A 14,336-nucleotide genomic window follows, 5' to 3' on the forward strand; every position below is an offset into this window, starting at 1 on the left:
CTCATCTAAAACACACAGTAGATGCTAAGAACGTGTTTGAATGAATGAACCAAAAGTGATTTTTGCATTTGTCTTTAAAAGATTCCCAGATTAGGGAAATCAAGTTCTCCTCAGCAAAGTTCATGTAGGAAAATTTCAAGGCCCGGTCTATGTGTTCTATTAAGCAGCTGGCTTTTTACCCCCTAATATGATGGTTAATCCAGGTGTTTCCTAATAATGGCATTATATAAGCCATGCCTCATTTTTATTTTTGCACATCCACATTCTTTGTCTTATTTACCTGGATCATCTTCTGCTCACTTCAAACACTAAAAGAAAAATCTGAAAGTCTTCTACCTCCAGCATGTCCTTTGACAGTATACTGATTGTCAGTGTTAAATTTTAAGTGATGGGTATAATTAAAAGAATGTCTTTAAATTGCTGGCCTTGATGTTGGAATAATATCATCATAAATAGCAGCTTTACAACAGTAATTCTGAAGACAAATTACCATTTGTCTGTTTTCTCAATAAATAATTTTTGAGGTGCTTCTGTGGGCTAGACATTATCCCATACAATCTAAAGTTAATGATTTGAACCAAAGATTAAAGAATTGCACATTTGTAGATTATCTAGGTGTTAAAAAAACCAACAACACTGAGATTAATAGCTTTGAACATTTGTTTTAGCATTTGTTGTAATTCCTAAAAAATGTAATTATTTTTATTTAAAAAGAAACCATAGTCCTCATCTTTTTAATTAGCTGCATTCACATTTGAAAATAGTTTTCTAGTCCATCCAGTGTGGTTCAGTGGTTGAGCGTAGACCCGTGCACCAGGGGGTCTCCGGTTCTATTCCCAGGCAGAGCACATGCCCAAGTGGGCCCATCCCCAGTGGGGGGCATGTAGGAGGTGGCCAATCGATGTTCTTTCTCATAGACATTTTTTGTCTATCTCTTCCTCTCTAAAATCAATAAAGAAAAAAATTTTTTTTAAAAATAATGTTGTAAATGCTGCAATTAGTTGACAAGGTACAGTTTTCAAATTAACAGATAAATTATCCCAAATAAATAATATCTATTCTTAGGTTTTCACTAATGAAATCTTACAAAAACTGAGGTTTTTTTCTTTTTTTTCTTTTTTTGGTAAATCAGCTGATAGATCATTGACATTCTTTTTTTTTAAATCCTCATCCAAGGTCATTTTTTGCATTTACTTGAGATAGAGCAGGAGGGAGAGAGAGGGGAAGATAGAGAAAGAGACATCAATGCGAGAGAGACACACACATCGACTAGTTGCCACCCACATGACCCCAACTGCAGCCAGGGACAACCGTGGTAAGTGCCCTTAGTGGGAACCGAACCTGGGTCTCTCTGGTCCACAGGCCGACCGTTCCAACCGCTGAGCCAAACCAGCCAGGGCTCATTGACTTTTTTTTTTTTTTTTAATTTTTTTTTTGTTACAGATTTTTCTCCTTTTTTACCCCATTGACACCCTCCTCCCCATCCCCGCCGCCCCATCCCACGCTTTGTTGTCCATGTCCATTGGTTATGCATACATGCAAATAAGTTCTGTGGTTTATCTCTTCCTACCCCCCATCCCCTCTTTTGAGGGATGTCATTCTGTGCCCTACTCCCATGTTTCTGGGTCTACCATATTCCTCAGACTGTTATGTTCATTATATTCCGTATATAAGTGAGATCATGTGGTATTTGTCTTTTTCTGCTTGGCTTATTTCACTTAAGATAATATTTTCCAGATCCCTCCATGTCGTCTCAAAGGATAAGAGATCTTTCTTTCTTACAGCTGCATAGTACTCCATTGTGTATATGTACCATGGCTTTTTTATCCATTCGTCTACTGATGGACACTTGGGCTGTTTCCAGATCTTAGCTATTGTCAATAGTGCTGCTACAAACATGGGGGTACATATATTCTTTCTGATTGGTGTTTCAGGCTTCTTGGGGTATATTCCTAGAAGTGGGATCACTGGGTCAAATAGAAGTTCAATTTTTAATTTTTGAGGGAACACCATATTGTTTTCCATAGTGGCTGCACCTGTCTGCATTCCTACCAGCAGTGTAGTAGAGTTCCCTTTTCTCCACACCCTCGCCAACACTTGTTGTTGGATGATTTGTTGATGGTGACCATTCTGACAGGTGTGAGGTTATACGTCATTGTTGTTTTAATTTGCATCTCTCTGATGATTAGTGATGTTGAGCATTTCTTCATATGTCTCTTGGCCATTTGTATGTCCTGCTTGGAGAGGTGTCTATTTAGTTCCTCTGCCCATTTTTTAATTGGATTCTTTGTCTTCCTTTTGTTGAGTTCTACGAGCACTCTATATATATTGGAAATTAACCCCTTACTGATATATCATTGGCAATGATGTTCTCCCATACAGGGGGTTGCTTTTCCATTTTGATGACTGTTTCTTTTGCTGTGCAGAAGCTTTTTAGTTTGATGTAGTCCCATGTGTTCATTTTCTCCTTTGTTTCTGTTACCTTTGGTGTTGTATCCGTTTAAATTCTGCTGCGTATGATGTCAGAAATTTTTTGTTTTTTTTTTATCCTCACGCGAGGAAATTTTTTTTTTTTTGTTCAGGTAGAGTGGGAGGGAGAGAGAGGAAGAGAGAGAGAGAGAGAGAGAAACATCGATGTGAAAGGGACACATCGAGTGGCTGCCACCCGCATGACCGACCAGGGCCAGGGACAAACTGCAACCGAGGTACATGCCCTTAGCGGGAACCGAACCCGGGTCTCTCCGACTGCAGGCTGACGCTCTAACCACTGAGCCAAACCGGCCAGGGCTTTTTTAAAGGTTGATCTTTTTTTTTTTTTTTTTATCCTCACCCGAGGACATTTTTCCATTTTTTGTTCAGGTAGAGTGGGAGGGAGAGAGAGGAACAGAGAGAGAGAGAGAGAAACATCGATGTGAAAGGAACACATCGAGTGGCTGCCACCCGCACAAACGACCAGGGCCAGGGACAAACTGCAACCAAGGCACGCGCCTTTAGCGGGAACCGAACCCGGGTCTCTCAGGACCGCAGACCGACGCTCTAACTGCTGAGCCAAACCGGCCAGGGCCAGAAAATTTGATGCCTACATTTTCTTCTAGAATTTTTATGGATTCATGAGTCATATTTAAGTGTTTTATCCATTTTGAGTTTATTTTTGTGTATGGTGTAATTTGATGGTCTAGTTTCATTTTTTTTTTTGCATGTAGCTGTCCAATTTTCCCAACACCATTTATTAAAGAGGCTGCCTTTACTCCACTGTATGCTCTTGCCACCTTTGTCAAATATTAATGGAGCATATTGCCTTGGGTCCATTTCTGGGTTCTCAGTTCTGTTCCACTGGTATATACGCCTGTTCTTGTGCCAGTACCAGGCTGTTTTGATTACAGTCGCTTTGTAGTATTACCTTGATCTGGTATTGTGATCCCACCTACTTTGTCCTTCTTTTTCGAAATTGCTGTAGCTATTCGGGGACTTTTTTGGTTCCATATGAACTTTTGAAGTATTTGTTCTAGTTCTGTGATATATATTGTTGGTATTTTGATGGTGATTGCATTGAATCTATAGATTGCTTTGGGAAGTATGGACATTTTAATTATGTTAATTCTTCCAATCCATGTATAAGGTATGTGCTTCCACTTTTTTATATCTTCCTCTATTTCTTTTTTCAATGTCCTATAGTTTTCTGCAAATAGGTCCTTCTTTGGTTATGTTTATTTCTAGGTATCTTAATTTTTTTGCCAGGATGGTAAATGGGATTGTTTTCTTAGTTTCTCTTTCTGTGAGTTCATCATTGGTGTATACGAGTGCCATCGATTTCTTGACATTAATTTTGTATCCTGTTTCTTTTCAAAATTCATTTATTAAGTCTAGTAAACTTTTGATGGAGTCTTTGGGGTTTTCTATGTATAGTATCGTGTCATCGGCCAATAATGACAGTTTCACTTCCTCCTTTTCGATTTGGATCCCTTTTATATTTTCCTCATGTCTGATTGCTGTGGCTAAGACTTCCAGTACTATGTTAAATAAGAGTGGCAAAAGTGGACATCCCTGTCTCTTTCCTGTTCTTAATGGAAATGTTTTAGTTTCTGCCCATTGAGAATGATGTTAGCTGTAGGTCTTTCATATATGGTCCTTATTATGTCTAGATATGATCCCTTTATTCCCACATTGCTGAGCGTTTTTATCAGAAATGGATGCTGTATTTTGTCGAATGCTTTTTCAGTGTCTATTGATATGATCATGTGGTTTTTATTCATTTTGTTTTTGTGGTGTATCACATTTTTTGATTGGGAATATTGTACCAGCCTTGCCTCCTTGGAATGAATTCCACTTGGTCATGGTGAATAATTTTTTTGATATATTGCTGGATCCGATTTTCTAGTATTTTGTTCAGGATTTTGGCATCTATGTTCATTAGGCATATTGGCTTGTAGTTTTCTTTCTTTGTAGTGTCTTTTCCTGGTTTTGGTATTAGAATTATGCTGGCTTCATAAAACGAGTTTGGAAGTCTTCCTTCTTCTTGAATTTTTTGAAATAGTTTAAGGAAGAATGGGTGTTAGTTCTTTTTTGAATGTTCGGTAAAACTCCCCCGTAAAGCCATCTGGGCCTGGGCTTTTGTTTGCTGGGAGAATCTTGATTACCTCTTCAATTTCCTTAGTTGTTATTGGTCTGTTCAAGTTTTCTATCTCTTCCCGGTCCAGTTTTCGGAGACTGTGTTTCTAGAAATTTGTCCATTTTGCTTAGATTGTTGAATTTGTTGCCACATAGTTGTTCATAGTAGCTGTTAACAATCTTTTGTATTTCTGTGATGTCAGTTGTTACTTCTCTTTCATTTCTGATTTTGTGTATTTGGGTTCTTTCTCTTTGTTTCTTGGTGAGTCTAGCTAAGAGTTCATCAATCTTGTTTATCTTTTTGAAAAACCAGCTCTTTCTTTCATTGATCCTTTGAATTGTTTTTTTGGTCTCTATGTCATTTATTTCTGCTCTAACTTTACTATTTCCTTCCTTCTACTTGCTCTGGGGTTTTTTTTCTATTTGCTTTCCAGTTGTAAGTTGTGAAGTTAGATAATCTATTAGAAATTTTTCTTACTTCTTGAGGTAGGCCTGTAGTGCTATTAACTTCCTTCTCAGAACTGCTTTTGCTACATCCCATAGATTTTGTGTTGTTGTGTGTTCATTTTCATTGGTTTCCAGGAAGCTTTTAATTTCTTCCTGATCTCCTCAGTATTCCATTTATTTTTTAATAACATGCTATTATCCTCCATGTTTTGAAATGTCTTTGCAATTGATTTTGTTGCAATTGATTTCTAGTTTCATGCCATTATGATCGGAGAAGATGCTTGATATGATTTCAATCTTCTTGAACTTGTAGAGACTTAATTTGTGCCCTAACATGTGATCTGTCTTTGAGAATGTCCCATGTGCACTTGAGAAGAATGTGAATTCTGCAGTTTTGGGGTATAATTCTCTATAGATATCTATTGAATATATTTAATCTAGTGCTTCATTTAGAGTCTGTGTTTCCTTGTTAATTTTCTGTCTAGAAGATCTATCCATTGATGTCAGGAGGGTATTGAAGTCCCCTGCTATGATTGTATTGCTGTTGATTTCTCCTTTGAAGTCTTCCAAAGGATTTTAAATATATGTTGGTGCTTCTAAATTGGGTGCATCTATGTTTACCAAGGTTATATCTTCCTGTTGGGTACATGCTTTCAACATTATGTAGTTGCCTTCTTTGTCTCTAATTTTGACCTTTATTTTAAAATCTAATTTATCAGATATGAGTATTGTTACCCCAGCTTTTTTTTTATTTTTTATTTTTTATTTTTTTGCTTTTTGTTTGCTTGAAAGATTTTTTGCATCCCTTAACTTTCAATCTATGTGAGTAATGCTTTCTTATCCCGTCAGCTACTCTGTGTCTTTTTATTGGAGCATTCAAACCATTCACATTTAAGGTGATAATTGATATGTGCTTTATTTATTGCCATTGTTGTCATCAGGGTATTGAAGTCCCCTGCTATGATTGTTTTGCTGTTGATTTCTCCTTTGAAGTCTTCCAAAGCATTTTAAATATATGTTTTTAAATATATGATTTTAAATATATAGCCTTTTTTTTTTTTGTCTGGAAACAGGACTTTATTTGACCTTCTATTTTGAATGATAGCCTTGCTTGATAGAGTAGTCTTGGATTGAGATCCATGTTTTTCATGACCTTGATTACTTCATGCCACTCCCTTTTGGCCTGTAGTGTTTCTATTGAGAAGTCAGCCGAGAACCTTATGGGGTTTCCTTGGTAGGGAACCTGTTGCTTATCTTTTGCTGCCTTTAGGATTCTCTCTTTGTGTTTAATTTTTTGGTATTTTAGTTACTATGTGTCTTGGTGTGGGCCTGTTTGGGTTCTTCTTACTTGGGTTCTCTGTGCTTCTTGAACTTGAATGCCTTCTTCCTTCATCAAGTCAGGAAAGTTTTCTGTCACTATTCTAATATATTCTCTAACCCTTACCCATTTTATTCCTCTTCTGGGACTCCTATGATGTGAATGTTACTACGTTTCCAGTTGTCACACAGTTCTCTTCAGCTGTCTTCCTGTTTTTTAATTGTTCTTTCTTTTTGGTTTTCTGGTTGGTTGTTTTTTTTCCACCCTGTCTTCTAATTCACTGTTCCGGTCCTCAACTTCCTCTACCCTGCTGGTTAGTTCTTCCAATATGTTCTTAATTTCTGCTGTGTCATTCCTCATTTTCACTTGGTTTGTTTTCAGTGTTTCTATGTCTTTACTCATGGTGCTGATGTGCTTACTCATGCTGTTGAGCATCTTCAAGATCATTGCTCAGAACTCTACCTCTGATAATTTGCTTAGCTTCATTTTACTTAGCTCATCTTCTATAGAGTTCTCTTGTTCTTTCATTTGGGATTTGTTTCTTTGTTTTACCATTTGGGCTATCTCAGTGGGTTTTGGAGTCTGCCAAATGTTCCCTGTGGGTGTTGGTGTTCTGCTGTTTGTGGCTCCCTCTACTGTGTTTGGATGAGCCTGGGTGGGCCCACGTTAAACAGCACTGTCAAGTTTTACTTTCCTTGGTAGATTTGCAAGCCCAGGAAAGGTTTAATTATCCTCTAACTTTTTCCTGGTGGTTAGTAGTCTCAGTTACTCAGTGCCTTGAAATGTAGCCCTGGTGTTCTTCATAAGAGGATTTCCAGAGGGTGGTATAGATGCTGGTTATTTATGAGCCTCAGTTTGCTTTTCTTTGCCTCACCTGGGAAAGGCTAAATCTCCGGGTGGGGGGGGTGTGCTGCTGCTTTCCCCCACAGCTCTGGTTAGAGGCACACTGGTCACAGTCCTTTGTGGCTACAACTCAGCAAAAACTCTGAGTGTCCTCCAAATCCCAGGTGTCCCCATGGAGTTCCAGCCCAGTCTGCCCTCCCTCTGCTGTAGCCCCCAGGTGTGTGGTTGTGGCTATTTTAGTGCTGTGTTCTGGCTCTCTGCACTGTGGAGCATGCTTGGTCTTTTTTCCCCAAGGGTGCTTCTCACAGCTAAGACCGCTGCTGTCCATGGGCTCCCAGCCTGCCACCCTCTCGCACCTACACAGATCCTGCCAGTGTTCCTGGTTATATGCTCCTGTCCTGCTGCTTTTCTGTTGCTTTTTTCTGAGGATTTGTCTTTATTTTAGTTATAATTCCCATTTGGTCCTGGGAGATTGTCTGAGTAACTTCTATTCACTTTGCCTCCTTTTTTTACATCCTTCATACCTATCTTGTGTGCAGCTGGGTCACACAGGCCTTCTTGGTGCCCCAGCAGCCTGCAGGTCCCACGGGTAACAAGATGGCACAGTCCCTTTGGGGACCTGGCTCTATGCCTATGTTATGGGCTGCTGGGTCGCACAGGCCTCTCTGTTGCGTCAGCACGCCGCAGGTCCCGCGGGTAACTTGATGGCACAGTCCCTGCTGGGTCACAGGCCTCTCTGGTACTTCAGCAGTCCCTGCTGGGTTGCACAGGCCTCTCTATCCTTCAGCACCCCACAGGTCCTGGGGGTAACTAGATTGCACAGTTTCTGCTGGGCGGCACAGGCCTCTCTGGTGCTTCAGCACCGCACAGGTCCCAGGGGTAATTGGATAGCACAGTCCCTGCTGGGTCGCATAGACCTCTCTGGTGCCCCTGCACCCTGCAGGTCCTGCAGGATTGCATCAGCCTCTCTAGGGCTCAGGCTTCCCACTGCTTTTGTGAGCTACTGAACCGCACAGGCCTCTGTGGAGCCCTGGTTTCCACTGCTGGTGGCTGGGAAGTGCTGCTGCCCCATGGGGCTCAACTCCTGCTCAGCTTTTGTTGTAGTTTTGGGGGATGGGTCTCAGCTGCTGGTCTGCGCTTCTGTTGCCTTGGGATGGTTGTCTGCTCCCCAGCCTCTGTTCCTCGGGGTATATCTGGACTCTAATCGGGCTGCTACTATGGTAGATGGTGCTGGGCTCCGGGCTATCTGAGGCTTCCAGGACCAGCACCTTGGGAGCTCCACTACTGTACACTGGTCTGTGTTGACACAGAGTGTCCACTGGTCCTATGGTGCAAGGTGTACTGGTAGGCTTAGGTTGCTGGGCCCTAGCTGCTCCCACTGCCTCCTCCCAGGGAAGACCCAGGATCTTCCAGAATGGTGGCACCTCCCAGTGGAGCAGGGAGAGCACCCCGAAGAACTGCTTACCTTGGTAGCTGGCTGCTCCTGTCCACAGCACAGGAACCTTCTGCTCTGCATCTCTGCACTGCTCGGGTTTGGTCATTCACCTTGTGTCCCCTCATACTCTCTCACACACTCGCTCACTCTCTCACATACTCACTCTCCCTCTGGTCCTGCCCATTGCCATTTCTACTATAGTTTTCAAGTAAGTTTTGAAATCAGGAAATGTAAGTTCTGCAACTGTGTTCTTTTTTTTCAAGCTTTTGTTTGTTTGTTTGTTTCTCTAGATCCCTTGTATTTCCATTTGATTTTAGGATCATTCCGTCAATTCTACAAGAAAACCAACTGAGAGTTTATAGGGATTGAATTAAATTTTTAGATCAATTTGGTAGTATTTCCATTTTAACATACTGTTTCTGATTCATAACATAAGACCTCTTTTTATTTGGATCTTAATTTATTTTTGCAATGTTTGATAATTTTCAGTATATAAATCTTATACTTGTTTTGTGAAATTTATTCCTAAATACTTTATTTTTTCTGATATTGTTGTAAATGGAATTGTTTCCTTATTCAATTTTATATTGCTCTCTGCTTGTGTATAGAAATATAATTGATTTTTATATTGATTTTGTATCCTGTAACCTTGCTAAACCATTATATTAGTCCTAATAGCTTTTTTATAGATTCCTTAGCTTTCATATATGTCATCTGTGAAGAGAGAGTTTTTCTTCTTTGCCACTCTTTTAATTTTTTTCTTTCCCTAATTTCTCTGGCCAGGTCCTCTAATACAATGTAGAACAGAAGTGACAAGAATGGAAATACTTGTCTTGTTTCTGATTTTAAGTGGGAAATATCCAGTCTTTTATCATTAAGTATGCTATTAGCTCTTTTTTTTTTTTTTAGGTGCCCTTTTTCAAGTTGAGGATTTTTTTTTATTTTTTTAGTTCAGTTTTTATCATGAAAAGATGTTGGATTTTATCAAATGCTTTTCTGTATCTATTAAGGTGATCATATAAGGGTTTTTCCCCCTTATTCTGTTTACATGGTATATTATGTTGATTTTTCAGATGTTAAACCAACGTTGCATTTCTGGGATAAATATAACTCTGTCATGGTGTATAGTAGCAATTTTCAACTAGCATGCTGCAAGAAATTTAAAACATACATTACCTATTTAGTCAGAGGCATTGGCTTCTTTTCCTGTAGATTGTCAAATAAGAAAATGACAACACCCAACATAATAATGCCATCAACTGTGAATAGCCTCTCTTGAACCATAAATATATAGGTCATATAATAGAGTTGCATCTTATTGATCATGTTGCATAATAAGGTTGCATCTGATTGGTTAATACTTGGTACTAGAAATCCTTATATACAAACATAGCCACCTGATTTTTTAAAAAGTCACTTTGGAGAAAAAAGGGTAAGTAATTACTATTATATTTTTTTGGTAAATCAATCTCAATTACACCTATTTTTGGTCAGATCAACAAAAAATATACATTTTTTTCGGCGTGCCACAGAATTTTAGTAATTAGTTTATGTGTGCCATGAGATGAAAAAGGTTGAAAATTGCTGGTGTATAGTACTTTTTATATGTTGTTGGATTCAGTTTGCTAGTATTTCATTAGGATTTTTGTGTCTATATTCATAAAGGATATTATTCTCTAGTTTTTTTGGTAATGTCTTTGGTTTTTGGTATGTAGGTGATATTGACAACATAGATTTCAAGTTAGGAAGTGTTCCCCCCAACCCCTTCTATTTTTTTGAAGAGTTTGTGAAGGATTGGTTTTAATACTTCTTTAAATGTTTGTTAGAATTCATTAATGAAGCAATATGGTCCTGGCCTTTACTTTTAGGGAATTTTTTTTTTTTTTTCCAAATCTTTATTGTTGGATGTAAAATGTATTACAGATGTTCCACATTTTTCCCCCATTGACCCCCTCCTCCCCACTCCCGCCCCCCTCCCACCTTTTCCCACACTATTGTCGGTGTCCATTGGTTATGCATATAAGTTCTTTGGTTTATTTCTTCCCATCCCCACCCCCAACCCCTTTCCCTTTGAGGTTTGTCAGTCTAGCAATGAATTTGTGCTTCTTAATCCCTTCACCTTTTTCACCCATTCCCCAACCCCCCTCCCAACTAGCAACCAACAAAATGTTCTCTGTATCTATGAGAATGTTTCTGTTCTTCCTGTTCATTTTGTTTGTAGATTCCATTGTTGATAGATATGTATTCATTGCCATTTTGTTTGTTCATACATTTTATCTTTTTCTTCAAAAAGACCCTTCATCATTTCATATAATAACAGTTTGGTAGTGATGAACTCCTTTAACTTTTTCTTCTCTGGGAAAGTTTTTATATGTCCATCGATTCTAAATGACAGCTATGCAGGATAGAGTAATCTTGGTTGTCGGTTCTTGGTTTTCATCACTCTGAATATTTCTTGCCACTCCCTTCTGGCCTGCAAAGTTTCTTTTGAGAAATCAGCTGACAGCCTAATGGGAACTCCCTTGTAGGTAACTAGCTGCCTTTCTCTTGCTGCTTTTAAGATTCTCTCTTTGTCTTGAACCTTTTGCATTTTGATGATGATGTGTCTTGGTATGTGCCTCTTGGGGTTCATCTTGTTTGGGACTTCTGTGCTTCCTGGACTTGTATGTCTGTTTCCTTCACCAAGTTAGGAAAGTTTTCTGCCATTATTGTTTCAAACAGGTTTTCGATTTCTTGTTCTCTCTCTTCTCCTTCGGGCACCCCCAAGATGCGAATGTTGGCACGCTTGAAGTTGTCCCAGAAGCTTCTTACACTATCCTCATTTTTTTGGATTCTTTTTTCTTTTTGCTGTTCTGATTGGGGATTTTTTGCTTCCTTATATTCCAAATCGATGGTTTGCTCCTTCGATTTACATACTCTATTATTGAAGCTGTGTAAATTATTCTTTATTTCAGTTAATGCCTCCTTCAATTCTAATGTGTATCCTTGATTTCTAACTGGTCCTTTTTTATGCTCTTGAGGCCCTCCCTAAGTTCACTGAGGTTCTCACTAAGTTCATTGAGCATCCTTATAAGCAGTATTTTGAACTCAGTATCTGTTAGGTTGCTTATCTCCTTTTCGCTTAGTTCTTTTCTTGGGGTTTTCTGTTCTTTCATTTGGGACCTGTTTCTTTGTCTCCTCATTTTGGCTGCCTCCCTGTGTTTGTTTCTGTGTATTACTTAATGAGAGGTATGGGGCTCGCTGAGACCCGATGCTGCTCATTTAAAAGAATTTAGGAAAAACCTGAAGCAGGATCCAAGACCAATCCTATGGTTAAGCAAGTGGCAACAGCTTGGGTGGGCTTGAAAGTTGTGTGGGGCGGGGCGGAACTTCAGGGAGTCAGCAGGGCGGGGCTGCCAGTGTGAGCCAGGTTGCTGGAGTCCCAGATATGGCTTCTGTCTGCCACCCCCGGGAAGGGCTCACCAAAGGAACAAAGGCCTCTTACAGCACGTTTGTCCCCGAGGAAGCCCCCTCTCCAGCCCTCGCTCCAGTGCCAAACAGCTCAGTTCTTCCCTGTATGTCTCTGGTGCCCCTGGAGCTGCCTTCCCTCCAAGCTTAGAGGGAGAGAGTCTGATAAGTCCGTGCGCGGGCCCTTTAGGGAGCTGCCTGGGGCTCCAGCCGCCTCAGCTTCCCTGAGCCTCAGTTTCCTCTGTTTTTTCCAGCCAGAAGTTATGGGGACTTCTCTTCCTGGCACTGTAGCCCTGAGCGGGGCACCTGGTGTGAGATGGGGACCCCTCAGTCCTCAGGAAGGACCTTCCCAGCCACAGGAGCCTCCTGATTTTTATCCGCCACACGTGGGTGTGGGACCAGCCCGTCTCGCCACCGCCGCCGCTGCTGCCACCCCTTGCGCTGCCGCCCTCCTACCAGTCTTGATATAGCTGCTTTTTTTTCAATTCTGTAGTTGTAGGACTTCTATTCAGCTTGATTTCAGGCGGTTTTGAATGATGGTTGTTCTCTAGTTTAGTTGTAACTTTGATGTGGTTGTGGGAGGACGCAATACCGCGTTTACCTACGCCGCCATCTTGACCAGAAGTCCTTTTGGGAAATTTTTAAAATTACTAATTCAGTATCTTTCCTTGTTCTAGGTACCTATACAAATTTACCAGTATTTCTTTTTAGCCCTAAATATTTATTCCTTTAATCATTCAAGAAATATTTATTGCCCTGGCCAGTTTAGCTCAGTGGTTAGAGTGGTGGCCTGCAGTCCAGAGATACCCAGGTTCGGTTCCTGCTAAGGGCACATACCTCAGTTGCAATTTGTCCCCGGCCCTGGTTGGTCGTGCAGGTGGCGGCCACTCGATGTGTTCCTTTCACATCGATGTCTCTCTCTCTCTCTCCACTCTATCTGAACAAGAAATGGACAAATGTCCTCAGGTGAGGATTAAAAAAATATATATATATTTATTAAGCATCTATTATATCCAGGCCCTGTTCTTGACGTAAAGATAGAACAATGAATAAAACAAACATCTCACCCTCTTAGGACTTAACATTCTCGTATTCTTCCCCTTATTCTCATGCTGTCTATATATATATGTATTTTTGTTTATATTTATATGTAATGTAGCTCTAATCCTTGTTTTAAAAAACTGTTACATGCCATTGGTGGAGAAATGGAGTCCTTAAGGTTGCTATATACAGGGTGGGGCAAAAGTAGGTTTACACTTGTTCTTATGAAAAATAATATAATAATTAATAAATAATACAATAATAAACTCTGTTTTACATACTTACAACTGTAAACTTATTTTTGCCCCCAACCCTGTATATTGTCATAGTTTGTATAAACTCTTAGTTATTCTTGAGCAGAGTTGTATGTGTGGGTAGTGGAATATATTGTTATTACAAGGGTGCTTACCCTTGGCATTGCCACAAGGACATATTTTTAATAAAACAAGCCATCATCTATCTTTGTTCATTTTCATCCTCAGGACCATCAGTGCTTTCTAATCTGTAGGAGCATGTATTAGTTTTTTAAGACTGCTGTGACAAAGTACCACAAACTGGGTTGCTTAAAATGAGGAATTTATTCTCCCACAGTTCTGGAGGCTAGGAGTCTGAAGTCAAGGTGTTAGCAAGGCCATGCTCCCTCTGGGACTCTGGGTAGAATCCTTCTTTATCTCTTCCTAGCATCTTGTGGTGGCTGTCAATCCTTGTCATTCTTGCCTTGCAGCTGCATTACTCCAGTCTCTGCCTCTGTCATCACATGGTGGTGTCCCTGTGTGTCTTTTGTTCATATATTGTTTTACTCTTATAAGGACACCAGTCATATTGGATTGGGGCTCACCCTAATGACCTCATGTTAACTTGATTACCTCTGAAAGGACTCTATTTCCAAGTAAGGTCACATTGACAGGTACCAGGGGTTAGGATTTCAACATATTTTGGAAGAGGAGACCTAATTCAACTCGTAATAGAGCACTATGCTCTAAGTGTGAGATATTATTTTGAGGCCTCACTAACATTACTAATTTTAATAAATTCTGTAAAAATTTCATGATATATTTCTCTGTCTTTAAAAAAAAAAAAATGTTTCTTTTCCCTTATACAATAAGCCTTGAAGTTGTCGTTGATCATACACATACATGTTTTATCTTCTTCTAAGCATAAATACTGGAAAGGAAGCAGAGAAGATTGGTTCTATAA

The 14,336-nt window shown here is 39.8% G+C and overlaps 1 protein-coding gene across 2 annotated transcripts in view; it reads left to right on the forward strand.

Moving 5' to 3' along the window:
- PEAK1 (pseudopodium enriched atypical kinase 1) overlaps positions 1–14,336 on the forward strand; it is a 273,801-nt gene that overhangs the window by 238,901 nt on the left and 20,564 nt on the right. The window lies entirely within an intron of this gene.

This window comes from Molossus molossus, unplaced genomic scaffold, assembly GCF_014108415.1.
Source record: "Molossus molossus isolate mMolMol1 unplaced genomic scaffold, mMolMol1.p scaffold_m16_p_38, whole genome shotgun sequence".
Classification (NCBI taxonomy): domain Eukaryota; kingdom Metazoa; phylum Chordata; class Mammalia; order Chiroptera; family Molossidae; genus Molossus; species Molossus molossus.